Source organism: Sinocyclocheilus grahami, unplaced genomic scaffold, assembly GCF_001515645.1.
Source record: "Sinocyclocheilus grahami isolate Dianchi unplaced genomic scaffold, SAMN03320097.WGS_v1.1 scaffold162.1, whole genome shotgun sequence".
Classification (NCBI taxonomy): Eukaryota; Metazoa; Chordata; class Actinopteri; order Cypriniformes; family Cyprinidae; genus Sinocyclocheilus; species Sinocyclocheilus grahami.
Window position 1 is genome coordinate 922,434 of NW_015505341.1, and position 26,831 is coordinate 949,264.

General features: G+C 39.3%; 2 pseudogenes; one reads left to right on the forward strand and one right to left on the reverse strand.

Annotated features, from left to right (window-relative positions):
• Positions 1-1,018: 1,018 nt before the first annotated feature.
• On the forward strand, positions 1,019-16,489 carry LOC107593031 (uncharacterized; annotated as a pseudogene).
• Positions 16,490-20,252: 3,763 nt separating this feature from the next.
• Positions 20,253-26,831, reverse strand: part of LOC107593019 (ATP-binding cassette sub-family B member 6, mitochondrial-like) — a 61,720-nt pseudogene continuing 55,141 nt past the window's right edge.

Consider the following 26,831-nt stretch of genomic DNA (forward strand, 5'->3'; position numbering starts at 1 on the left):
GGGTTACAAGTGCAGAACTGAAGTTGTGACCAATAATAAAACTCTTTAAAAAAAAACAAGGACAGTTTGACACCAGATAGATATGAAAAAAGCAATTGAACATACCTTGAACAAATTCACATCTTTTATGATAAGTTTATGAAACTAAATAAAATCACCAATAAAACAGAGAACAACAGATCCAAGGGAAGTTTTCTGTGGTAAAGCTTGAGCCAACTGACTAAATGTATCCAATGTCCTCTCGAGTTATTGAAAACTCCTTTACAGAATGAAGTAACCCAGTATCACCATCTCACATGCACTTAAAATTAAATATGCATTGTGACAAACCACCTGCAATTCAAACTCTCAGCAGGTCACCATGATGCTCTGCCCTTAGACACACACACACACACACACACGCACACACACAGGTTTGTTTTTATGGTTTATGGGGACTCTCCATAGGCGTAAAGGTTTTTATACTGTACAAACCGTATTTTCTATTGCCCAACACCAACCCTACCCCTAAACCTACCCCTTACAGGAAACTTTCTCATTTTCTCAATTTTAGATTTTCAAAAAAACTCATTCTGAATTATTTATAAGCCGAGGCTTGCAATATCAAATTCAACTAAACTGCCAACACTGTTTTCTTAAGACATAACTGTATCTCAACATGTTAAATTAATTTATTATTTATTACACAGTAAACGCAATTCATAACTTTAATAAATGCAATTTATGACCACGTTAATGACTGATAAAACTGATAAAGAGTTGATGAAATATTTCAAATCACTTCATAAAACTGCAAAAGGCCCTGCAACATTGTGTTGTGCTTTGGAGCCACTTTGCCCCAGAAAAAACATGTGTATCCAGATCCAGACAGATGCAAATAAACTGGCAGCAGTTTAGATACTGACTTTCAAACATAGCCTACTAAAAGTTGTTTTCCTTTAGAGTATATTTGATGTAATCATTTAACATAAAATTAGAAAAAGTCATCATTTTGTTAATGGGAATGAATTACCTGAAAGGCAGCTCCATCCTCCCTCTCTCTCTCTTTCTCTCCTCCCTCCTTCCTCTGTTCAACAGCATGTCAGAGCCTGTGGGATGTAGTTACAGCAAATTACTTTCCATCTGGATGCTGCTCTGAGCACCTTTAATGAAGACAGCCGCATCTCTCCAAACTTCACAAGACCCCTGACTGTCCAACAGACACCTCCAGCGGAACAAGGCTGTTTTAAAAGTAACTTTTCGGAAAATACACAATCCAGGACGTCCAAACAGATCTTTACAAAGCCAAAGCATGAAGCTCCAGAGCGTTTCTCTTCTCATCTGTGCTTTACTCATTGGCGAGTGCTGCGGGTCTCGTCTGGACCGCTGGGTCCGAACTGGACTTCAGTATCTGAAGCTCAACCTGTGCCGGAGGGTCTCTCTACCGGACAGCGAGTGCAAGAAGCTGTCCCACCTGCACCTGAGCGGGGTGGTCGTGTACGTGTCCGAGTCCGGCTCGGGGAAAGTGCTGGCGATCCTGCCGGACTCATACTCGAGCGCTGCGCTGCAGTCCACGCAGAGCGGCTCCACTGTGGACGCGAGCGCGGATGATGACAGCAGGACGAATGAAGAGCTGTACCCGGGCGCGAGCACGCACGACGCCGTGCTGCTGCTGGACCCCAGCCCCGGCGAGAGTTTCGGACACCCGGTGGTTCTGTTCTATGTAGACTTCAACATAACCAAGAAGAAATGTGCTCATATGGACGGCATTTATCTGGGTGAGTGAACTGAATCCATCCAGCCTGAGATTTAAAACCATCAGTCTAAACGAGAGAACAGATACTTTACTTGAGTGAATAAAAAAATAGGCTATGCTCAACACTGAATCCAATAAATGAACCTATTTATTCCAATTTCCCCATGAATACATGTGGCCTGTTTCAATAGTCCAATGAAAAAAGTTTCAACAGTGAAAAAATGTTCAGTTGCTCAACAAGACCCAATAGAAAGTGGCATATAAATGTATAGATAGATAGATATAGATAGAAAGACAGATATAGGCCTATATATTTACTACCAGGCAATTGTCAGTGAAACGCTTATTAATGAATAAATGTGTATTCCTTTTAGCTTTCATTTAATGTAATAATACTTTTAAAACTACAATTGAAACATTATTTTGTTTGGACTGGCCATCAGTGTGACTGCTGACGTGTTCATTTCATGATTTATGAGCCCTAGTACAATTAATAATAGACTCAAATGTTTCATTGAGTTTTGTCACCAACATCATATGAAATGTAAAAATGTTGACATGAAGCCAGTCTGCACTTCATTTATAGTTGAATACGCCAACAAGTGTTTTAAGACCCTTCAAACCAAATATGTGACCCTGGACCACAAAACCAGTCTTAAGTCACTGGGGTATATTTGTAGCAATAGCCAAAAATACATTGTAGGGGTCAAAATTATTTTCTTTTATGCCAAAAATCATTAGGATATTAAGTAAAAATCATGTTCCATGAAGACATTTTGTAAATTTCCTACTGTAAATATATTAAAACGTAATTTTTGATTAGTAATATGCATTGCTAAGAACTTCATTTGGACAACTTTAAAGGCGATTTTCTCAGTATTTAGATTTTTTGCACCCTCAGATTCCAGATATTCAAATAGTTGTATCTCGGCCAAATATTGTCCTATCCCAACAAACCATACATCGATGGAAAGCTTATTTATTCATGATGTATAAATCTCAATTTCGAAAAATTGACCCTTATGACTTTTTGTGGTCCAGGGTCACATATATTTATTTGTTACCAGTGTGTTAATAAGTTTGACAGTTCCAAATGATCTGTTTTGTTGTAGTAACTGTGGTATTTGGTGCAAAGTACCATGGTTAAAAGGGTGTTACTCATATTAGCTTCTATCAGGACTCCTTACTAATTATAATGGCATTTTATGTCATTATATGTAATTACTATACTGATTACCGTAATAATGTGTATTTACAGCAGTTAAAAACAGTACAAAATAATTACATATAAGTAACAAATTACACTGTAACATTAATACTATAATGCATAATATTTATTCATATACATTTTAAAACTTTTACGGAGAATAGGAAAAACGTCCTGCAGAATTGGACTACAGTGTCATAAAAACATGCACATGCAAAAGTCTCATAGACAGCTCTAAGTTGTTTGAAAAGGGCAAAATGTCAATTTCAATAATGAACATCAATAAAACAGAATTTTGCTTTATAAAAAGCCAGTTTAGATGATTTTTCAACACTTCATGACAGAAACAAAGGTCATCTGCTCTTTGACACGAAGCTGCGTGTGAGGTGTGTGAATTAGCCTGAGAGGTCTGCACGAAGATCTGCTCTTAGGAGCAGTCGGGCCACGGACCCCCTGCAGGGAAAGTGGAGGGCAGACGCACGACTGAGCCGAGAGTCATGCATTCACAATAAGAGCTGTCAATAATTCATTCCGACTGAGAGTTCAGTCCTTAACACTGGGTTCAGTGCCCAGCTGTGCCCCCAGTCCACTATAGTGAAGGGCACAAGTCAACCCATCACCTTTTAACTAAACTTGAACATTTTGTTTACTAGGGCACAAACCGTTTTCAAAATGACTGTTATGAAAGTAAGCATCAGATTGTCTTAAAGTTTAGCAATGACAGCGGATGTACTAATAACATCCAGAACAAAGTCATTTAAAATCTTGACTAGGCTATTTGAATATGATTTCATATGGGCTGCAGCTGAAGCTGAAAATTTATGCTGGTTAGGAATCAAAAGATATCCGTATCCAATCATTTGTGTGAAATTCCGTCTACTAAGATGCCTTCATCTGGTGAATTTTTGAAGGCAATTTAGATGTCTTTCTTTGGCTATGATATCCCATAATCCTGTATGTGGGATTAGGCTATTCGTGGAAAAATGAAAATGGCAAATGAGTGTTGAAAAAGAGTATATTTTTGCAAAAGTTATTTTTATCACATTATTAAACATTTACACAAAACATTTGGGGTCAGTAAGATCAGGTGATTTTGAAAAAAGTCTCTTATACTCACTAAGGCAATATAAAAATACAGTAAAAACTGTAATTACTGTGAAATAATTCTAAACTTTAAAACAAATTTTCAATTTGAATATATTTTAAAATATAATTCATTCCTGTGATGGCAAAGCTGAATTTTCAGCTGCATTACTCCAGTCTTTAGTCTCACATAATCCTTCAGAAATCATTCTAACATGCTGATTTGTTGCTCAAGAAACATTTCTTATTATTATCAATGTTGCTTAACAGTTTTGTGGAGACCGTGGTACTTTGTATTTTCAGGATTCTTTGATGAATCTTCCTTTGGGACACGGTAATTATGTAAATATATTTAAATAAACTCTCACTGCAAGATAACATGTCAGGCAGGCCTCAAGCCTTCCTCAAATCAAATTGTTTCAAGAAGTATATTTAGTAACTGGAGACAAAATAAAGCTCAGGAAGGGCAATAATGAGCGGACACATTAGAAATGATAAACAAAAATGCTCTGGTTTACACATGAAGGGCTTTGTGTGACTCAGTTCAAATCTGGAACCGTTTTCAGGAAATAATTCTAAACCTTAAAACAAATTTTCAATTTGAATATATTTTAAAATATAATTCATTCCTGTGATGGCAAAGCTGAATTTTCAGCTGCATTACTCCAGTCTTTAGTCTCACATTCTAACATGCTGATTTGTTGCTCAAGAAACATTTCTTATTATTATCAATGTTGCTTAACAGTTTTGTGGAGACCGTGGTACTTTGTATTTTCAGGATTCTTTGATGAATCTTCCTTTGGGACACGGTAATTATGTAAATATATTTAAATAAACTCTCACTGCAAGATAACATGTCAGGCAGGCCTCAAGCCTTCCTCAAATCAAATTGTTTCAAGAAGTATATTTAGTAACTGGAGACAAAATAAAGCTCAGGAAGGGCAATAATGAGCAGACACATTAGAAATGATAAACAAAAATGCTCTGGTTTACACATGAAGGGCTTTGTGTGACTCAGTTCAAATCTGGAACCGTTTTCAAGTCTCGCTGTGTCCAAACTTGACCGTCTCGTCTGAAGATGTGGTGAGAATCAGAGACTGGAATGAAAGCTGGGTTTAGTTCTGGCCACATTTAAAATCATCCCAAGTCTCTATGAGTTTTTGTAATGGGCCTCCGGATACAACTGACCACAGAGAGGGACTCATTAGGGCTACTGATGCTGTCTTACCCCACATTCCCAAATCACGGCCAGCCAAGGAAACCTTGCATTGTAAGAGACGATTTTACTTAAGTGAAATGGATTTACAATGGCTTGTGATTACACCTCCTGCGCTGCTAATTCAGGCTTCCTCAGCGTGAAACTGATCAAAATCGCTTGGCGTCAGTAGCCCTGCTGCAGCCTTGTCTAAAATGCAGCATGTGCCTGAATGGATAGTTTGCAGTTCTGGCAGATTACTGAAGGAATGCACGCTGTTCTGCCCAGTCTGATGCTATGCCTGTTTAAAAGTCATTATTATTGCTTTTCCTGAAAGGATAGTTTCCCTTCGTCACTTTCTCAGGGTAGAAATTAGCATCACAGGCAGCTCTTTCTTATTAAAGCCAGGTGGATGATCACATGACAACGGAAGAGCAATAAACCCTGGGCAAATGACAGTGAAGGTTCTCATTTATCCAAATCATGGGATTTTCACATACACATTATTGGGCAAATATTGACACTGGTATGATCACCAAGCAATGAACCAAAAACATACCTTTTTTATCATGGATTCTTGCTTGGATAAATGATTCAAAAAAACTATCTCCATTCTTAAAAATGAAGGTTCTTTATTGTCATCTGTGGTTTAACATCCATAGAATCTTTCCATTGCACAAAAGGTTCTTTATAGTGGAACTAGTTTCTTTGATTATTAAAATGCTCTTCACACTAAAACAAAAAGGGTTCTTTCAAGAACTGTTCACTTAAAGGTTTTGTGGGGAACCCAAAATGGTTTTTCAATGGCATGACTGCGAACACCCTTTTTTGGAACCTTTATTTTTAAGAGTGTAAGCGACTATTTGCAGATTGTGCATTAACTGTTTCGTGCAACATGTATACAGGGGAGGAGTGCTTGACGATGGCTGTGAAGACACGATGCCAGAACCAACTGAAGCGGAGGAGGAGTCGCAGCGACCGTATAGCGAGCCGGGCGAGGGCCCGCAGGAGTACGATGGCCAGAACCGGCCAAGTGGAGCAAAGCAGCGGCCTCTGTGAGATTCACTTTCTCCCCCTGGTTGTGGGAGTGAAAGATAGCAACAGAACCCAGCACCTACACTGTGTAGGTGAGTCAATGAATTGTAAAGTTCAAAAGGTTTAATTATCTCTGGAAGGACAATGACAAACTCTTAGGAACACTCTTACAGAAGCACAATTCACAGTTAGGCCAGGTTAAACGAGTTATTTGAATCCTGAATAGAAAGATACCTGAATCTGACTTTTTAAAAGGTGGTTTGATCTGTTTTGCCAACTCCCACAATTTCGCAAACTTCAAACACATGCCTCCGCTCCAAAAACACACCCTCCAAAGACATGTCAGCCAACCATTTCTGCTTGAGCATTTCTAATTGCTACAATTTTTTTTATTTTTTTTGCTGTCACAGAGACAGGTGTGATTTCTTACCTATTTTAGTGAAGTATGCACCCACGATTTGTCAGGCACAAATCATTTACAGTACTTTTAAAGGTGTGTTCAAGTCATGTTGGAATTACTGCAAGTATGAGAAAAAAAAAGTTCACATCCTTGTAGAGCACATAATTACAACACTGTAATTTTCTGAGCTCTGCTTATACCACCTGACCACTGCAATCTGATGAAACACTGAACATGGCAGTAAAATGTAGTTAAGCAGTTATTTCGTAATATTTAATAATCTTATAACTGACTACTGTTAATGTCTTAACAATGCAAAAATATTCTGAAAATAAACGAAATACATAAATAGTTGAATGTAGCTATAGCACAGCGTTGAATAACTATCTAATGTTAAGCAATATTAACAGCCGCTACTTTTTATTACACAGATTTTGCTGTTAATTGTGTTGCCACAGAAACGCATTATTCCGAGTCGAAGGATGTGAACAGCTCCTAGTAGAATGTCCGAGTTATCTAGTAATTACAACATGCCATGAATGCAGCATAAAGAGTTAGTCACACTCACAGAGGTATTTCGACAAAATTTGGTGGGAAAAAATGTTCATTGTCTATAGCTAATAGTGTAGCGATGCATGAAGCACAACTTGCACAGAATTCACTTTTAAACCATAAAGCTTTCTGCTGGTCAAGTGGCAAATTCACATGAACCCGTTGCAAAATTCCAAATCACACAGATTCCTACTGAAAATTTGCTGAAGTGACAGTACATAATATTTAGAGTTAATCATGTCATGTTTGAGTCTGAAAAAGATAGGCATGTTAAAATTCTTCTCTCCTAATTTTAATGCTGCTCACCTCAAACCTAACGCTAAGCGATGTGGTTATTGCTGTAGATCACCCAGACTTTGCCAGATGCCCGCAGCCTTTGCCACTGACCAGCCCCAGCACGCCCATCTCCAGCTGTGAGCTCAATAAAAACACCCGCCGGTGCCATCAGCAACGCCTGGCCACACACCTGTCCTGCCGCCTCTATCAGACCTGTGATCATGCTGTTCTCCTGTCAGGTACAAAAACAAAAAGAAGCTCATTTGTATGACTCAAAGAACTCTTCTGGATGATCTGACCCTAGATCAGCCTATTGATGTCTGAAATGCTGGACAAATACTTGGATCAGCTGTCTCAGGTATGCTGCTCCTACATAACCTTTAACCTGTGCACATGCAGGTGGCTGGCAGGAGCAGATAACATACCAACAACATGCGAAGAACCTGCAGCTCTTCTACCAGATGTTAAGGAACAACGGCTTCCGTAAGGACCACATAAAGACATTCTTTGCAGGGAATGGACAGGTAGCAGGTCAGAGGACATTTCAAGTCATTTAAGCTTTTATTGGGTTATTGCAAACAAGTAATTCACCCTAATGCTTTATATTCAGATTCAACAACTGTTTTTATTTCTACAGCTAAAGAGACAGAGGGGATGTATCCAGCCACAGAGAAAGAGGCGATCAGGAATCACATTTCCTACATCTGCCGAAAGCAGCACTGTGTGGATTCTCTTGTTCTGTTCCTGAACAGCCCCACACGCAATGACGGCACCATGCTGCTCTGGGACCGCAATAACAACGGCATTGTGAGTGTGTGCGTCTGTTCAGACGTTTTGATGGTCGCATAGTATAATTAGTGCTGCACTAGGACTGGATACACTGAAGTTAATGTTCAAACACAATTGTCTATGTACACAATTACTATAGAGCACAACAATGTCCGCCCACTTTTCAGCGGCCTTGGTTCCCAAAGTTTTTTTTCTATTTATTTTTTCAACAGGAATTTCAATGATTTTTTTTTTAACAATAACTCATTAAAACATTACAAATTACGAATGCAAAAAATATAATATATGAAAATTAGGGGGGGAAAAATCTCGAGGCACAAGGCAACAAACTACTCATGCCATGAAGCACTGTGAATGACATAATTGAGTCAAAATCAATAATATAAAACTATTACATTTGAAGTTTTATTATAAAGTTTTATCATAATGAAATAAAATTAAGTATAAAATAATAAAGCCACTGATATAAAACATTATAACAATTAATTTTGTAGGTATATTTTAAAATATTCAACAAATACAAATGCACTACTGCCAAAAGTGCGCTGTAAGATTTTTTTTTTTTAAATAATACTTTATTCAGCAAGGATGCATTAAATTGATCAAAAGTGACATTAAAGACGTTTATAATGTTACAAAAGATATATATTTTAAATAAATGCTGTTCTTTTGAACTTTACAAGCATCAAATAATTCTGAAAAAATGTACCACGGCACAGCACAAATGTTTTCAAAATTGATAATAATAAGGAATGTTTCTTGAACACCAAATCAGCATATTAGAATGATTTCTGAAGGATTATGCAGCACTGAAGACTGGGTGATGGGATTTTTACTTCCAGTACCCGACAGTTGTGCTCTGTAGTGGTTGAAAACCACTGGGTTTTTTGGAAATATTTTAGTTCTGTGGATTTGTCATGTTTGAGTCTGAAAAAGATAGGCATGTTAAAATTCTTCTCTCCTAATTTTAATGCTGCTCACCTCAAACCTAACGCTAAGCGATGTGGTTATTGCTGTAGATCACCCAGACTTTGCCAGATGCCCGCAGCCTTTGCCACTGACCAGCCCCAGCACGCCCATCTCCAGCTGTGAGCTCAATAAAAACACCCGCCGGTGCCATCAGCAACGCCTGGCCACACACCTGTCCTGCCGCCTCTATCAGACCTGTGATCATGCTGTTCTCCTGTCAGGTACAAAAACAAAAAGAAGCTCATTTGTATGACTCAAAGAACTCTTCTGGATGATCTGACCCTAGATCAGCCTATTGATGTCTGAAATGCTGGACAAATACTTGGATCAGCTGTCTCAGGTATGCTGCTCCTACATAACCTTTAACCTGTGCACATGCAGGTGGCTGGCAGGAGCAGATAACATACCAACAACATGCGAAGAACCTGCAGCTCTTCTACCAGATGTTAAGGAACAACGGCTTCCGTAAGGACCACATAAAGACATTCTTTGCAGGGAATGGACAGGTAGCAGGTCAGAGGACATTTCAAGTCATTTAAGCTTTTATTGGGTTATTGCAAACAAGTAATTCACCCTAATGCTTTATATTCAGATTCAACAACTGTTTTTATTTCTACAGCTAAAGAGACAGAGGGGATGTATCCAGCCACAGAGAAAGAGGCGATCAGGAATCACATTTCCTACATCTGCCGAAAGCAGCACTGTGTGGATTCTCTTGTTCTGTTCCTGAACAGCCCCACACGCAATGACGGCACCATGCTGCTCTGGGACCGCAATAACAACGGCATTGTGAGTGTGTGCGTCTGTTCAGACGTTTTGATGGTCGCATAGTATAATTAGTGCTGCACTAGGACTGGATACACTGAAGTTAATGTTCAAACACAATTGTCTATGTACACAATTACTATAGAGCACAACAATGTCCGCCCACTTTTCAGCGGCCTTGGTTCCCAAAGTTTTTTTTCTATTTATTTTTTCAACAGGAATTTCAATGATTTTTTTTTTAACAATAACTCATTAAAACATTACAAATTACGAATGCAAAAAATATAATATATGAAAATTAGGGGGGGAAAAATCTCGAGGCACAAGGCAACAAACTACTCATGCCATGAAGCACTGTGAATGACATAATTGAGTCAAAATCAATAATATAAAACTATTACATTTGAAGTTTTATTATAAAGTTTTATCATAATGAAATAAAATTAAGTATAAAATAATAAAGCCACTGATATAAAACATTATAACAATTAATTTTGTAGGTATATTTTAAAATATTCAACAAATACAAATGCACTACTGCCAAAAGTGCGCTGTAAGATTTTTTTTTTTTAAATAATACTTTATTCAGCAAGGATGCATTAAATTGATCAAAAGTGACATTAAAGACGTTTATAATGTTACAAAAGATATATATTTTAAATAAATGCTGTTCTTTTGAACTTTACAAGCATCAAATAATTCTGAAAAAATGTACCACGGCACAGCACAAATGTTTTCAAAATTGATAATAATAAGGAATGTTTCTTGAACACCAAATCAGCATATTAGAATGATTTCTGAAGGATTATGCAGCACTGAAGACTGGGTGATGGGATTTTTACTTCCAGTACCCGACAGTTGTGCTCTGTAGTGGTTGAAAACCACTGGGTTTTTTGGAAATATTTTAGTTCTGTGGATTTTGTAACAGAATTATATTTTCACAGTCGAGCCTATACTGTGTTACTCTGAAAGTGCTGAGGTAGATTTGTTTTAAATGTGGGGGTTCCTGGAAGCACAGAGAGAACAGATGAATAAGAAGAGTTTAGGAATTCCTTATCTTCCCATAAATTAATCCAACGTGTTTCCCCAAGCCCACCACTTCAAAGTGCCCACTAACCAAAGGATAAAAGTATTACACTATGGAAGTTGACTTCTGGTTGACTCTCATCTGTTCATTCGGTTTCATTTCTTGGAAGGAATGAGTCTGTAGACACTTTGCACTTTGGTGGTTCTTGTCTTACGAGTGCATGGAGTATTTTTAGTGCTGCTAATGAGAGCACCACCTGTGTTGCAAACATCCAAGAGGGGATGTTTTGACAAAACGTATTCCCTTAATGCACATGGACAACCCAGAGCAGACTCCTCACTTAACAAGAAACACGAGAGAGATTAGATGAAATTTCATAGAGAAATAAAGCACAATCTTAAGCCCTCAATCTTATTAAGAAACACAGACAGCTCCTTTTATCAACTCACAATAGACCAGCCATCCACCTCGTGCCTCTATCATTAATACTACTGTGCTCACATTAAATTATATTGCTTTAATAAAGTACACTCCTGTTGTATCACCAGAATCCCACAATCCTTTGCAAAAGGTTGTCAGTAATCCGGGCCATATGTTTAGAGCAGGGCAAACAGAAGGGAGCAGACTGCACAGTAAAGCCCACCCTTCCATGACAATGGGGACAGACTCTCTAGGGACAAAGGCAACAACCTGATCCCCAGACAGGGATGTAGTGACAAAGGGGGGCTTGAGAGACAAGGACCACACAAGATCAGGGCCACCAGACGCTCAGCTTTCCACAGGAAAACTGCTCATTTCTTCTTAAGTAGTAGAAAGAGTACGGCTAACTGTTCATTTCAACAACTGCTGTGAACGTGAATGCCAGGACAAATGAATGTCAGCCCTCCCCTTGAAGTGCCTTTAAACAGGCCACAGTCGTTTTAGTGAAAAGACTACAAAGCCTTGCATACCCAAATCAATTGTAGGTGCACTGGATGAAATTACAGTATAAACAAATATATATATATATATATATATATATATATATATATATATATATATATATATATATATATATATATATACAAAACTGTAAAACTGTAATAATGCCTTTATTATATATTGAGAGATGCTGAAAAAGTTAAATGAAGGGGTGAGAATGGCACAAGAAACTGACCAGATTTGAACCTGCTTTCCTGCAGGAGCACCATGGCTCCTACGCATTGTGAAACATTAATCATGTTCTTGTAATAATGTTCGGTCTATTTTCTATAATTAATTTTATGATAGTATTGTATATTACAGGGTTCCTCAACTCTTGCCCTGGAGATCTTCTTTCAAATCTTTAGCTCCAACCCTGATCAAACTCACCTACCTGTGATTTTCAAATTATACTAGGGATGGAACAATGCAACACAAGCCGGTTGAAAATCGATAAAAATATGTGAAGACTTAAGTCAGTTGAGATGTTAAATTAATCTTACTTTCATTTGTATTATTTATTTGATTTGGGATTTGTTTTCAAATTTCAATTTGGTTTTGGGATTTGCCATATTTCAATTTCACAAAGAAATGTGCAGCATTTTGTCTGAGAAATAATAAAAGGATACCTTTTCATTTATAATTTAAGCTGAATAAGTAAGCTTTCCATTGATGTATGGTTTGTTAGGATAGGATAATATTTGGAAATTTTACAACTATTTAAAAAAATCTAAATACTGAGAAAAACGCCTTTAAAGCTGTCAAAAATGAAGTTCTTAGCAATGCATATTACTAATCAAAAATTAAGTTTTAATATATTTACAGTAGGACATGTACAAAATATCTTCATGGAACATGATCTTTACTTAATATCCTAATGATTTTTGGCATAAAAGAAAAATCTAAAATTTTGACCCATACAATGTATTTTTGGCTATTGCTACAAATATACCCCAGCGACTTAAGACTGGTTTTGTGATCCAGGGTCACATTTGTCTTAAATCCCATTTTGTAAAAAAAAAAAATTGTGAGAAAAACGTATCGTGAAATCAGTATCGTGAATCGTATCACATTGTGAGTTGAGTGAATCGTTACAACCCTAATATATACAGTATTTTAATCAGCAAGGATGCATTGAATCAAATGTGACTTTTTTAATGGTATACATTAATTCTATTTCAAATTAATGCTGTTCTTTTGAACTTTCTATTCAGCAAATAATTCTGAAAGAAATATATCATGGTTTACACAACAATATTAAGCAGCACATCTGTTTCAACATCAATAATAATCAAACATTTTTATCTTGAGCACCAAATCAGCATATTAGATGATTCTTATTATTATGATTTCTGAAGGACACCAAAGACTGGAGTAATGGCTGATTAAAAATTCAGCTTTGTCATCACAAGAATAAATTACATTTAAAATATATTCAAACAGAAAATAGTCATTTTAAATTCTAAAAATATTTCACAATTTAACTGTTTTTAAAGTACTTTAGATAAAAAAAGCAACCTTAAGCTTGAGAGGCTTCTTCTAAAAAAAAAACTATTACAAAAATCTCACCAATGTTAACATTTTGAACAGTAGTCTGTGACTGTTGCCTAAATTTGATAAAAGCATTATCCACTCGAGTCCTTGCATTACACGGCTTTTACCTCATGTTGTGCTTATAAACAACCCTTACACATAGTAAAATCACTGTGGATTACTGCTTTAATAAATAGCATTCTAATGCAAAATCTATAAACCATGTCATTTGGAATGACAGGAAAGCTCAATACAATGGTTTCATGGTATATATATTTTTTTCTCCAGGCAGATCTGAAGGAGCGGTACTCTGTGGGTGAACTGTTAGCAGATCTGGCCGGGTGCAGGGCCAGTCGGGTGCTACTCTTTGTGGAGCAGAGCTACAGTGGAGTCCTCAGCAAGAGACTGATGGGATCTCTCAAACACGTCAATGTCGTGCTGCTGAACGGCCCGCCCTGGATGCACAAAGCTGAGATCTGGGCCTCTCTGCACCCATCCGAGTGCCTCATAGACCACCTCAGTAAGGTCAGACTTTACAAGCCTTTGTGAAGCTGCTCTCTTCAGATCACTCTTTTTATTGTTCAAAACAAGGTATACACCTTTTTTTAACTTGAGAGCAGGGCACAACAATTTGTAACTTGAATGTGCGAGGCTTACGGTGTCAGCCACTTCCATTCTATCTTTACAAAAACAATCTTTTACACTGCTTAACATTGCAAACGACTTTTTTTATTATTGTGATCATAAATGCACTGGTTTGTAGTCCATATAGTTTTACCATTTACTGCATTGTTAATCTTCTAGTTATTTACTTGCAGAGGCTAATGAATCGTAAGCCTCACAATAGTTAAACTACATCAGTGCATTCATTCTAACGCATTTATTAATCTTAGTTAGTTACCTTCACCATTTACTATTAAAATAAAAAGTTTTATCTCTTAGCATTATTTAATGGACCTGAGCCAACATGAACTAACAATGAACAGCTGTATTGTAAATGTTGTATCAAATTAATTGCTCATTGTTAGTTCATTTTAATTGATCAATTAACTAATGTTAGCTAATGGGACCTTATTGTAAAGTGTAAATGAATATCCTAGCTTCTCTTTTCCTTGTACTAAAAAAGAAAGGGGACAGAGGAAAGTTCAACGTTTATGACCTACATCATAAACACAGTCTATACAACTTGTAGCGTCTGGAACACTCCAACACACAATATATATTTTGTTAGCTAGATTTCACAAATACTTTGTAACACCCCAGGACGCTGAACAAGACCCTGGTTTCATGGTAACCCGATACATTTACAACCTTGTGGAATGCGAGCCGGCTCTCATTCTGCTTTCTCCAGAAACAAAGGGACACAAATGCACAGGAGAAATGGACTTTTCTACTAATTAATTCATAGGAAAACCTTCTTTGAATGAACACCCATTTTCTTCAGGCCAGTGTGTATATTATTGCTGTGTTGTATTTAATCTGTTGTATTATAGACTATTTTTATCCGTGCTTACGATAAACCACACATTCATATAAGTAACTATTTCATGTCTAGTATCTATGAATTTGCCTTCTTATGATCGAAACAAGCGTGGATATTATATGGTGGTACATAGGCAATATATATTAGGGATGCTCTTTATTCTGCTGAGTCTTCTTCTTAACTATAATGACGGCTTTGTCTGTGGAACAGAACCAAATCCAAAAAGTCAGTTTTGACTGAAAATGGTCACAAGACAAATGGTAACCAATGCTGTGTCGATGTGTCTTTTCTTTTTTTTAGCCAACACAACATTTCAGATCTTCTGTTGCATAACTTAAATTTCTGCCTGTTTTCCACATAAAGCTATCGTATGACTTTAAGACTTTAAACTCACTCTCTCTATGCTTAATCTAACACCAGAGTTCTGGGATGCCCCGACTGGCTGATGCTGCTCTGGGACTGCTGAACGTGACTCTGGCTGGTGCTCCGTGTAACTCCACCCCTCCTCTCACCGAAGCTGAAATGAGGAAAGAGTACATGGGCTGCCAGAACCTCCCCACAGCTCTGTGGTACCAAAAACGGCCCAAGACTGACAACAGCAGGAATTGAGTGAACTGACAGTTTCCAGGACTTTCGGGAAGACTAGAGCCAACTCTACCGTTCCAAATACATAATTCGGACACGTCAGTGGAGTACTTCCATGGAAAACAAGTACCAACGAGTAGTCCTAGAAGTATGACTTTGTATAATGCACAAACTTCAAATTCATGACCAGCGCTTTCCTCACACACACACATACACACACAAAAGAATCTACCTGTGTGTGCGCACTTAATTCACCCAGTGATGCACATAGACCTTGACAAGCTGTTGAGGAACGGAGACTACATAATGTGCGCTTAAGAGATCGAAAGAAGAGGCAGTAATGCAGGACAGAGAGAGAGAAAGCATCTGACATGTCCTCACTTTGAACCTCAGTTCCCCTGCTTGCCACTCCGTAGAAAGCGTCCCATGCAAACTTCTCCTCTCTCCGCCTGCCGTGGGGGTTCAGTGCAGGGGCATCCACGCTCCTTTACCGGAGTGCTCTTCCGTGGGTCATCGCACAGGGCGCGCCAGGAACTGAACAATGGTGACAAGGCCACTCTGAAACACACCTTACACTCACTTGAACATTTCAGGACAAATCTCCTTGTCCCTCCTTCGGCTCAGTAAGGGACAGGGCGGTCCAGCATGATTTAGTAATGAGAAATGTTCCCTCACCACGTCTGGACCCGAGCAGACACTGGGCTCTGCAAGCATGTATTTAAGTCAGACCTCTTATTCCACGCTGTACTAACCACTCTGTCCACAGTATTTCCTTATCTCCGCAAACATTTAAACGCCAGCCACTGATAATGTTGACAGTGACAAGAAGGTATTTCAGGCCCCACGCCAGCTCCTGTGGGAATTCATACACATTCTTCAAAAATGACAGCCAGTAGGACGATATTTTTCCACAGTGTATCTACTCAGTCAGAAATATACACTATCATTCAAAAGTTTGGGGTTAGTAAGATTTTTTTAAATGTCTTTGAAATAAGTCTCATATTAAGGCTGCATTTATCTGATCAAAAATACAGTAGAAACCGCCATATTGGTAAATATTACTACAATTTGAAGTAACGTTTGTATTTTAAAATATTTTAATCCTTTTTAAAATTACATTTTATCCTTCAGAAATCATTCTAATATGCTGATTTGGAGCAACAGAAAGATTTATTTATATCAAAGTTGAAAACAGTTGTGCTGCTTAATATTTTTGTGGAAACAGTGATGCATTTTTTTTGTTTTTCAGGGTTCTTTGATGAATAGAAAGTTCAAAATAACAGCATTTATTTAAAATAGAAATCTTTTAAACATTATAAACGTCTTTACTGTCACTTCTGATCAATTCAATGTGTCCTTACTAAATAGAAGTATTACTTTATTTAAAAAAAGAACTACTTACCCCAAACCTTTAAACGTTCACATGGACTCCCCTCCATTTCTTCATGCTTTTCTCACAATATTGATGTAAGTGGGCCAAAGCCCCATCAAACCTCAGTGCATTGTAGTCAATCATTAACTCCCAAGCCTAAATCATTAAAGATAAATATCTGTTTTGTATAGTTCAGAAATGTGTTATCCTGTAAATATTTCTATCATGTTCTACTTAATGAATGAATTTGAATGGTCTTAAATGATTATACGCCATTGTTTGTGTTAAACCATAGCTGGAGTGGATGAAAAGATGTAAATACTCTAAATAAATTAACTTTTGTACATAGTCAGGGTTGTATTTATTTAGACTTTATTTTTTAAGTTTTGTTTTAAAATGAAGTACTTGACAAACTTGTGCACATTCCACACACACACAAAAACCCCAGCTAATGTTTCCATGAAAGGCAGCAGCTGCTCTTCATAAAGCACAATATCATTGAGATTATCCAAAGGCAACAGATGTTTTACCCCCCGATACTCCTGAATGTTTCTGTAATTCCCTTTAATAGCATCACCTTTTGAAAAGCAGTTTATCTTTTAAAATAAGTTAATAATTAAATTCCTTATTCAGTTCAGTACATTAAAAAAAACTGTTTCAATTTAAACTAGAAAGCAATAACTTATTAAAAAAAAGAGAGGTTTATATCAAATTCCTCTTACGATCAGCATGTCATTAATATAAAAATACTGGTTTAATGTACACAAGTATTTTCCATGTTCAGTTTTTGAATCTCAAAATGTGGACAAATAGATATGATAGATTGATTGCGAAGGGGGACTGATAGTTTATGTGGTTTGGTAAAGCATCCACACTTTGGTGAACATTTTTGGCTCAGCTTAAAGGCTCATGATTTTTTTGAAATCATGTTTTTGGAGGAAGAAGTTGGGAACAGTATATTTCACAGTGTACATGTTACACATACAGGTGCATCTCAATAAATTAGAATGTCGTGGAAAAGTTCATTTATTTCAGTAATTCAACTCAAATTGTGAAACTCGTGTATTAAATAAATGCAATGCACACAGACTGAAGTAGTTTAAGTCTTTGGTTCTTTTAATTGTGATGATTTTGGCTCACATTTAACAAAAACCCACCAATTCACTATCTCAACAAAGTAGAATATGGTGACATGCCAATCAGCTTATCAAATCAAAACACCTGCAAAGGTTTCCTGAGCCTTCAAAATGGTCTCTCAGTTTGGTTCACTAGGCTACACAATCATGGGGAAGACTGCTGATCTGACAGTTGTCCAGAAGACAATCATTGACACCCTTCACAAGGAGGGTAAGCCACAACATTCATTGCCAAAGAAGCTGGCTGTTCACAGAGTGCTGTATCCAAGCATGTTAACAGAAAGTTGAGTGGAAGGAAAAAGTGTGGAAGAAAAAGATGCACAACCAACCGAGAGAAACGCAGCCTTATGAGGATTGTCAAGCAAAATAGATTCAAGAATTTGAGTGAACTTCACAAGGAATAGATTGAGGCTGGGGTCAAGGCATCAAGAGCCACCACACACAAACGTGTCAAGGAATTTGGCTACAGTTGTCGTATTCCTCTTGTTAAGCCACCCCTGAACCACAGACAACGTCAGAGGTGTCTTACCTGGGCTAAGGAGAAGAAGAACTGGACTGTTGCCCAGTGGTCCAAAATCCTCTTTTCAGATGAGAGCAAGTTTTGTATTTCATTTGGAAACCAAGGTCCTAGAGTCTGGAGGAAGGGTGGAGAAGCTCATAGCCCAAGTTGCTTGAAGTCCAGTGTTAAATTTCCACAGTCTGTGATGATTTGGGGTGCAAAGTCATCTGCTGGTGTTGGTCCATTGTGTTTTTTGAAAACCAACGTCACTGCACCCGTTTACCAAGAAATTTTGGAGCACTTCATGCTTCCTTCTGCTGACCAGCTTTTTGAAGATGCTGATTTAATTTTCCAGCAGGATTTGGCACCTGCCCACACTGCCAAAAGCACCAAAAGTTGGTTAAATGACCATGGTGTTAGTCTGCTTGACTGGCCAGCAAACTCACCAGACCTGAACCCCATAGAGAATCTATGGGGTATTGTCAAGAGGAAAATGAGAAACAAGAGACCAAAAAATGCAGATGAGCTGAAGGCCACTGTCAAAGAAACCTGGGCTTCCATACCACCTCAGCAGTGCCACAAACTGATCACCTCCATGCCACGCCGAATTGAGGCAGTAATTAAAGCAAAAGGAGCCCCTACCAAGTATTGAGTACATGTACAGTAAATTAACATACTTTCCAGAAGGCCAACAATTCACCAAAAATGTGAAAAACTTATGAAGTATTCTAATTTGTTCAGATAGTGAATTGGTGGGTTTTTGTTAAATGTGAGCCAAAATCATCACAATTAAAAGAACCAAAGACTTAAACTACTTCAGTCTGTGTGCATTGAATTTATTTAATACACGAGTTTCACAATTTGAGTTGAATTACTGAAATAAATTAACTTTTCCGTGACATTCTAATTTATTGAGATGCACCTGTACTACATGTTACTGAATTTAAATACTATAGATAACAACAAAGCAAATTTACTGAACAAGGGAAGTACATTAGATGTAATATGTACTTATGTAAATGCAGAGTAACATGAACACTGAAATATGAAGTGTGACTAGAAATCTTTGTGCCAGCATTATAATGAAAGAAACATGACCCTGAGCATGTTACCTACAATTCCCATCTGTAGATGATCGATGTACTTCCACATCTCCTCCAGTCTACAGTGATGGATAGGAGTGTAAACAAAGGAAGTGATACATGTAATATATAAACAATGCAACAGAAATGACTCAATATAGTGATCAGCATTTTAAAACTAATGTTGTTTCCTAAGCATTAAAAGGAAAATCTGTCATTATTTACCTGTTTGACTTTCTTCTGTGTGGACACAAAAGAAGATATTTTGAGAAATGTTCCAGTGTTTTTGTCCATTCAATGAAAGTCAATGGGGACCATTGGTTACCAACGCTCATCAAAATAAAGTACCATCTTTTATGTTGCAAAGAAGAGGGTAACAACATGAGGGTAGTAAATGAGGACCATTTTCATGTTAGGGTGAACTAACGCTTTAACATATTGAGAGGTACTCAGTGATTGGTTGATTTTAATGAGACCTTTCCAGGAGAAACACTCTTCGTAGTTTGTTACTTCTGTGTAGTCTGGTGCCCCTGTGTCTGAGATGAACTTTGGAGCTCAATGGGCTCTTTACCATTTTCCTGATTGATTTCACACATCTCCATTCGTCATCACTGCTCCATCAGCTTCAGCCACTCTGCTGTGGCTCCTGTGGTTGTTCATCTTTAGAGACCTCTAACTCTGGGGTTTGCTGCTGTTTTAACCACATGGCTGCATACAGTCCCCCCATGGCCAGCAGCTCCTCGTGCCTACAGACAGAGAGCAGTCAGACACAACATAAGCAGACAGACCACTTGTAGAAAAGTGCACAAGAGAAACTGCAACACAAGGAAGTTCCATCTTTCTGTTTTTATTTGAAAAATGTGAACTAAACTTCAGCACAGCCAACAGTTTCTGAGATTTTTGACATTTACAGTTAAAATAGGAGATTTGCTTGACTATAACCTAGACTGAAAACAGCTGCCCAGGGCATTGCCAAGATGGCTACCAAAGTGGTCTGGCTCATCTTAAAGGGACTTTAGAGCAGTTCAGCTTCACAGGGGGTTGGAGAAGCCAAATGAAAGCTTCCCTCTGGCTCCAGAAGTCACTTTAGGGCAAGGAAACTCTCAGGACCATCTCCATTCCTTTTCTCAGTTAGGAGGGTCAAGTTTGTTGAAGCAACAATTACTTGGAAGTATGACATCAAAAGTGAAGCAGACGCAGTATGAGGCACTGAGCTCTGGGAATGAGAGTGTATAAAATGTTCTCATCGTAATGGAAGTTCAAACCAGAAGTTTTAAGTGGACCTGAGGAAGCATTCTGTAACAGCCGCAAAAGTGGATTATTACCTGTATAAATTAATAACATGGCCAGTGTTTATGCTTCAGAATCCCCACATCTTTTGGTTAACAATATCCGTAAGTTTTCCAGTTGTTCATCCTTAATGGATAATATTTATAATATATTTCACTTAAAACTATTATTATATTATATGGTCTGAAATTTTTTACTCGATTTATAGTCTATAAAAAATGTCCAGGTTTCCAGTTGTTTGTCCTTACTGGATAAGTATCTTTACATTATTCTTAATACATTGCACTTAAAAACAGATTATATTGTGTCTGAATATTTTTAGCAGAACATAACTACAACGACTTATATCCACTAAGAAATTTCCATGAGTTTTCCAGTTTTTCTTTCTCTTTTTCTTCTCCTTACTGGATATTGACTCTTAAATGTTAAATGATTTCTCAAGATTTTTTTGCTTACTGGATATGGATCTTAATGAATCTTATATTATATTGTACTGTATTATATTATATTATCTGAATATTTTTAGATGAGCATAACCAGAATGATTTATAATCACTAAGAAATTTCCATGAATTTCCAAGCCTGAAAAATCACTATTTTAAAATTCCCTGATACTTCCAGGTTTACCATTACCATGAGAACCTTGCATCCACCATCTCTGTCAAACCTTTTCCCAGAGATTTTCCAGACCCCAGACGTCTCTTTTCAGGAAGTAGCCTGTTAAGGGGCAGCACAAGGTGTATCTATTAATTCCTCTATTCTGAAAGCATTAACGCTTCACCTCCCTGAATGGACCTTCCCACCTCGCTCCCTTCCTGTGAACGCGTGTTTTCCGATATGCTGTTCCTATGGGTTAAAAGCCAGTGTGTGTTGTGTTTACATCGCAGTGTCAGTCAGGGCTGAATGTGCGAGGTATGGAGTTACATCCCTGATGGCTGTGTGTGTCTTGCGGATGGTCTGTTGGCTGTAGCTCATATATCAAAGGGAAGAAGTGCAGGACAGTGAGCACAGGGTTAAAACCGGGGCTGAACGTCCAGGATGAATGGAAAAGTCCATTAGTGGGACGCTCTGTGTGTCTGTCAGGTTTAAGGGAGGAACTCTGTGTGTGTGTACCACCTGAGGGCCTGCAGCGAGACAGGACACACCGATCAGGCAGGGTGTGGACCGCTCGGACACTCAGAGACTATATCCTGTCTCTGGGAAGATGAGGACGCACTCAGACGGCCCTCAGGTTAAGACTACAGATCGACTGATAAGAAGAACACTGCCTCTGGGACACACACAGATCTTAGGTTTCCTAAGGAAGAAGAAGACCCTGTCTGTCCCAACACGTCTTCTATGGTTCACTCTCCACTGAACCAAAGGAATTTCACTCAGTCAGGACATAGAGGGTGTCACATTTCCTCTTTTATACCGCCTGGGATCTGGCCGTTCTGAGGGGGAAAAGGCCATGCAGGGTGTGTCGTTTGAATCTTTACAGTAGTTTTTCTGTCAGAAACAGATGTTGGAGGACAAATGCACACATACACACACACGCTACTGACCTTCCTTGTTCTGCAATCCACCCATCGTGAAGAACGAGGATCTGATCGGAGTTGATGATGGTGGATAATCTGAAAATATAAATGAATGTCACTGCATAAGACAAAAGCAAGTGGTGAGGGAGATTGGTGTGAAAATGGGCCTGTCCCTGTCCCAAACTTCTTTGCACTTGACCATTTGTCTACTTGCATGAAAGAGGAACTTTTGATTACCCAATGGAACACACTTATAATGTGGTAAGAATGCAAGCCAAGCTATTATAGAGGTTTATTTTCACATTTTGATTTTCAATAATTTGCAATTTCTAAATGTGTGTTCAGTCCCTATGTATCTTAATTGCGCTGCTTCTAATGAAGTTATAAAAAGCAAACATTTTACAAAATACTTTACACATACTCATCTCGGCGTTAAATAAAATGATCAACACTTTACATGTTACTACCAAATTATATGGAATATCAGGAAACTTTTCCTATATATCTCGCAATTACGGGGCACCTTAAATACCACTCGGAAACTTGGATTTAGTGTGCATTAAGGGCACTTGCACTTTAGCATTTATCAGACCTAGGATAATCTGCACACTTACTTTGTCACACACACATGCTTTTAAGTGGCCAAGTGTGGATACATGGACAGGTCTACTGGTAAGCAAGCACTGCTTTGTCAATGGTTTGTTTGTATATCTGCACTCCAAGCTCTTTTGACATGGGGGGGAGTCCAAGATGGCGTCCTGCTAACTTAACTTTCGCCGAGCTCTGCTGACAAACTTTTATAACGGCATAAATATCATTCCCTAATTTTTGTTGTTGTTGTTGCACAAAATTACCCACATTTATCTTTCTGCTTTCGTCGAGATTCGAAATATGAAGCCGACCGCTGACAAAAGGAAAGAGATGTCGCGTGTTTCGCGGCAATCTGACAAGATGGACTTTCACAATTATGGAGCTGTGGAAGAGACTCTGGCTGGGGCCAAAACTCCTCTTCCAGATAGCCCAGCTAAACCTCCATCCAAAAAGGGAAAGGCAGATGATGATAGCTCCTCTGTTGTCTCAACGCTCTCAAATCTGATTAACACTCGCTCTGACACCATAGAAAAAATGGTGAGTGAAAATGCCCTAAAAATCGAAGGATTAAAAAAAACGGTGGACTTTGTATGTGCTGAATTAAACGACATTAAAGGTAAAGTCAGTCATGTTGAGACAAGATTGAACGTTGAAGAGAAGAAGATGGTATTCTGTGAACAACGTACTCTCAATTGTATGTACCCCTGGCATTGATGGTGTATGTTCTTAGCTATGCAATAATAATAAAAAAAAAAACTCTTTTGACATCCTTTTTTTAAGTGATGAATACAAACTACTGCCACCTGCTGGAATGGAGAGTTATTTCCTCTCATTCAGGTGCAAGTGCAACATTTTTGGCCAAGATGCAGGGGACCGCTAGCTCTTTCATATCGATGTGGTGTACCTGTGCCTTTCCACCGTTGGAAAAATAGGATGGTCCTGCCTCAAACTCGCCTCATTGTTTAAGTCAATGTTGTTGTGTTGGGCTTGTCAGGATGCTCACAGAAATGAGTGAAATGCTCAACAGAGCCACAATGTTTACAACCTACAATTAGCTTACTAGTAGTTGTCTGCATAATAAGTTAGATAGGAGAAAGTATTTAAAGTATTATAGTAAGACAGGAGAGCGTATTAAACATTGAAAACATTAGACTTCACCTTTAAAGGGCACAGACAGGAAACAGATAACTTATTCTGCCCCTAAAGCTTGTTTTTATTCCTGTATCACATCAAAAAAACGTAATCCTGGTTTGTATCCTGTTCACAAAGCAGAACGATTCAGCTGCCGATGTACTGTAAACGCATTCCCTAATTTAAAGCAGCAGCAGAGTCTTTAAGCACTAGATCCCTCTTAATCTAATCCACACACACTACTACTTTAATTCACACCCAAACCCTTCTGCAGGTCCTCCTCTCAGCTGTCCTTCATCTTCAAACAAAGGAGCAGAGACTTCTTTATTGATCGCTAACCCCAGAACCACCACCCCAAAAAAACAGATCAAAGTGACACTACTGTCTCAGAGGCTGGACAGGATCAAAGCTTGCAGACTCTGATCCTGATGTGTTTACAATTTTCTAAAGATGAGAGCAATGAGAGACAGGGAAAAACATTAGGGAGAAGGAAACCGAGATGCTGGATGGGCAGAGACACTTTCCAAGAGCGACAGCAGGAGTATAAGAGCAGTGGAATATGACACAGAAAGACGAGAAAAAAAAGGTGACCAGACAGAGGAGAGGAAGTGAGCGAGGCGTTTGAATCAATGTCAAATGTGACTTCTCATAAAACACTAATACAAAATAATTCCACACTAACAACTAGCAGGCGCACACATGTTTTCTGTTGAGGACACAGCAGACCTTTATCAAACACTATCGTGATCATGTGGACTAGAGGCGAAACGATTCTTGGAAAAAAATAGTTCAGTATATTTGTACCATGTTTCATCTCATGATGACTAACAAATCCTCTGAAAACAAAAATATTAAATGTGTATAAATTTTTCAGATGTCCATTTGTAGCAATTAGCACTGAATCCCCGCATAATTAGAGAGGATGAGACTACAGGACAAGTAGATGTACAGCATATATATGCAAATTCATTCTCTGCCAGCAGGAGGCGCTTAAAGCAGGAGAAATAGAGGTTTCCCCGGTAACGCTGTACACAAAACAGCGCTCCGCTCACAAACGCTGCTTTATCAGACATTACATGCTAAATTAAATGAAAATGACATCCAACATTTTCTGAAGAGTCAGTTTCCTTCATAAATACAGTGATATAAAAACACCCGCACCGGGTTTCGATTTTGAAACATGCAGTGCTCATGTTTATTCATCGAAGTCAAAGCCTTTTGGAAAATCTATTTGTGGCGGTCAGTTTGATATTGTGGCGGGCCGCCACAAATAAATCAATGTATGGGCAACACTGATTTATTACCACAAAGAAAGATGTAAATACAAATGTGAGTATATATGTCACGGTCACGGTGTGTGGAGGCAGGCAGGACTACGAGGATGACAAGGATTCCAATAATGATATTTACAGACACAACAAGGCAGATACAGGAAGGTGAGACACACACACTCGGGGTAACATTCACAATAACCGACAAACTGGAACACAATGGGCAGGAACTGATATAGGGTGGATAATTAGTGGCAGACAGGTGAGCACAATGAGGGTAATTAACTAATGATAGTACAGGCTAAACCAACAAAAGGGGAAGAAACCACAATAAACAGTCCACAGGGGCGTTACATTACTCCCCCCTCCCGGAAGGTGCGTCCTCGCACCGTAGAAACAGAGGGAGGGGTGGAGGGAGACTAAGAGGAGAACAAAGCAGTGGATGTGTGATGGTGACAGGGGAAGGCAAAGGGCTGGCAGGCAGACCAGACAGGTGGAGGTTTCGGCGGAGGACAGACTTCCAGGAGGCGGACGGCTAACAGAGTCCAGGGAGGTGACGAGGGAGGGAGGAGCCAGGGAGAAGACAGGAGGGAACCGGAGCAGGAGGAGGAGCCAGGTGGGACCCAGGCCACAGCCATAATAGCGGCCCACGGTGGAGCCGACAGAGGGAGGAGCCATGGAGGAGGAATGTCCACCGACTCGAGGGGGCCGACCAACGGCGGCGGAGCAGGTGGTGGAGGAGTCCGAGGCGGAGAGCCAACAAGCCAGGAGGATGCCGAGGATCCGGGGGGCCAGGGTGGAGCCGAGGGCTCTGGTGACCAAGGCGGAGGCGGCGATCCGGAGATCCGCGGCGGAGCCGGAGCGACTGAGGACCAAGGTGGAGCTGGCGGGAGGAAGGAGCCCAACGGAGCCGGTGGAGCCGACAGAGCGACGAGGTGGAGCCAGAGGAGGGGAGTCCAGAGGCGATGGCGGGTCGACGCCCAACCAAGGTGGAGCCGGAGGGATGAGGGAGCCCGGTGGAGCTGATGGATCGATGGGTGATGGTGGAGGCGAGGGAGCTAGGAGCTGAGGTGGAGCCACTGGGTCTACGGGCCGAGGCAGAGTCCGGGCCTCGGAGGCTGGAGGCAGAGGTGAGGGAGACTCCAACCCTGGCGACGCTGGAGGATGGCAGTCCCGCGGGGCTCGCACCGCAATGATGGGGGGCTGAGGGCGAGCAGAGGGGCTGCCAGACGACAGCGGTGGAGGAGGCTGGAGCGGGTGGGAGGGCAGGTATATTCGAGGAGCGGGCACTGGAGAGAGCTCTTGGGCTGAAGCCCTTCCTGGGCGGAACTGGGGATCAGGAGCCCTT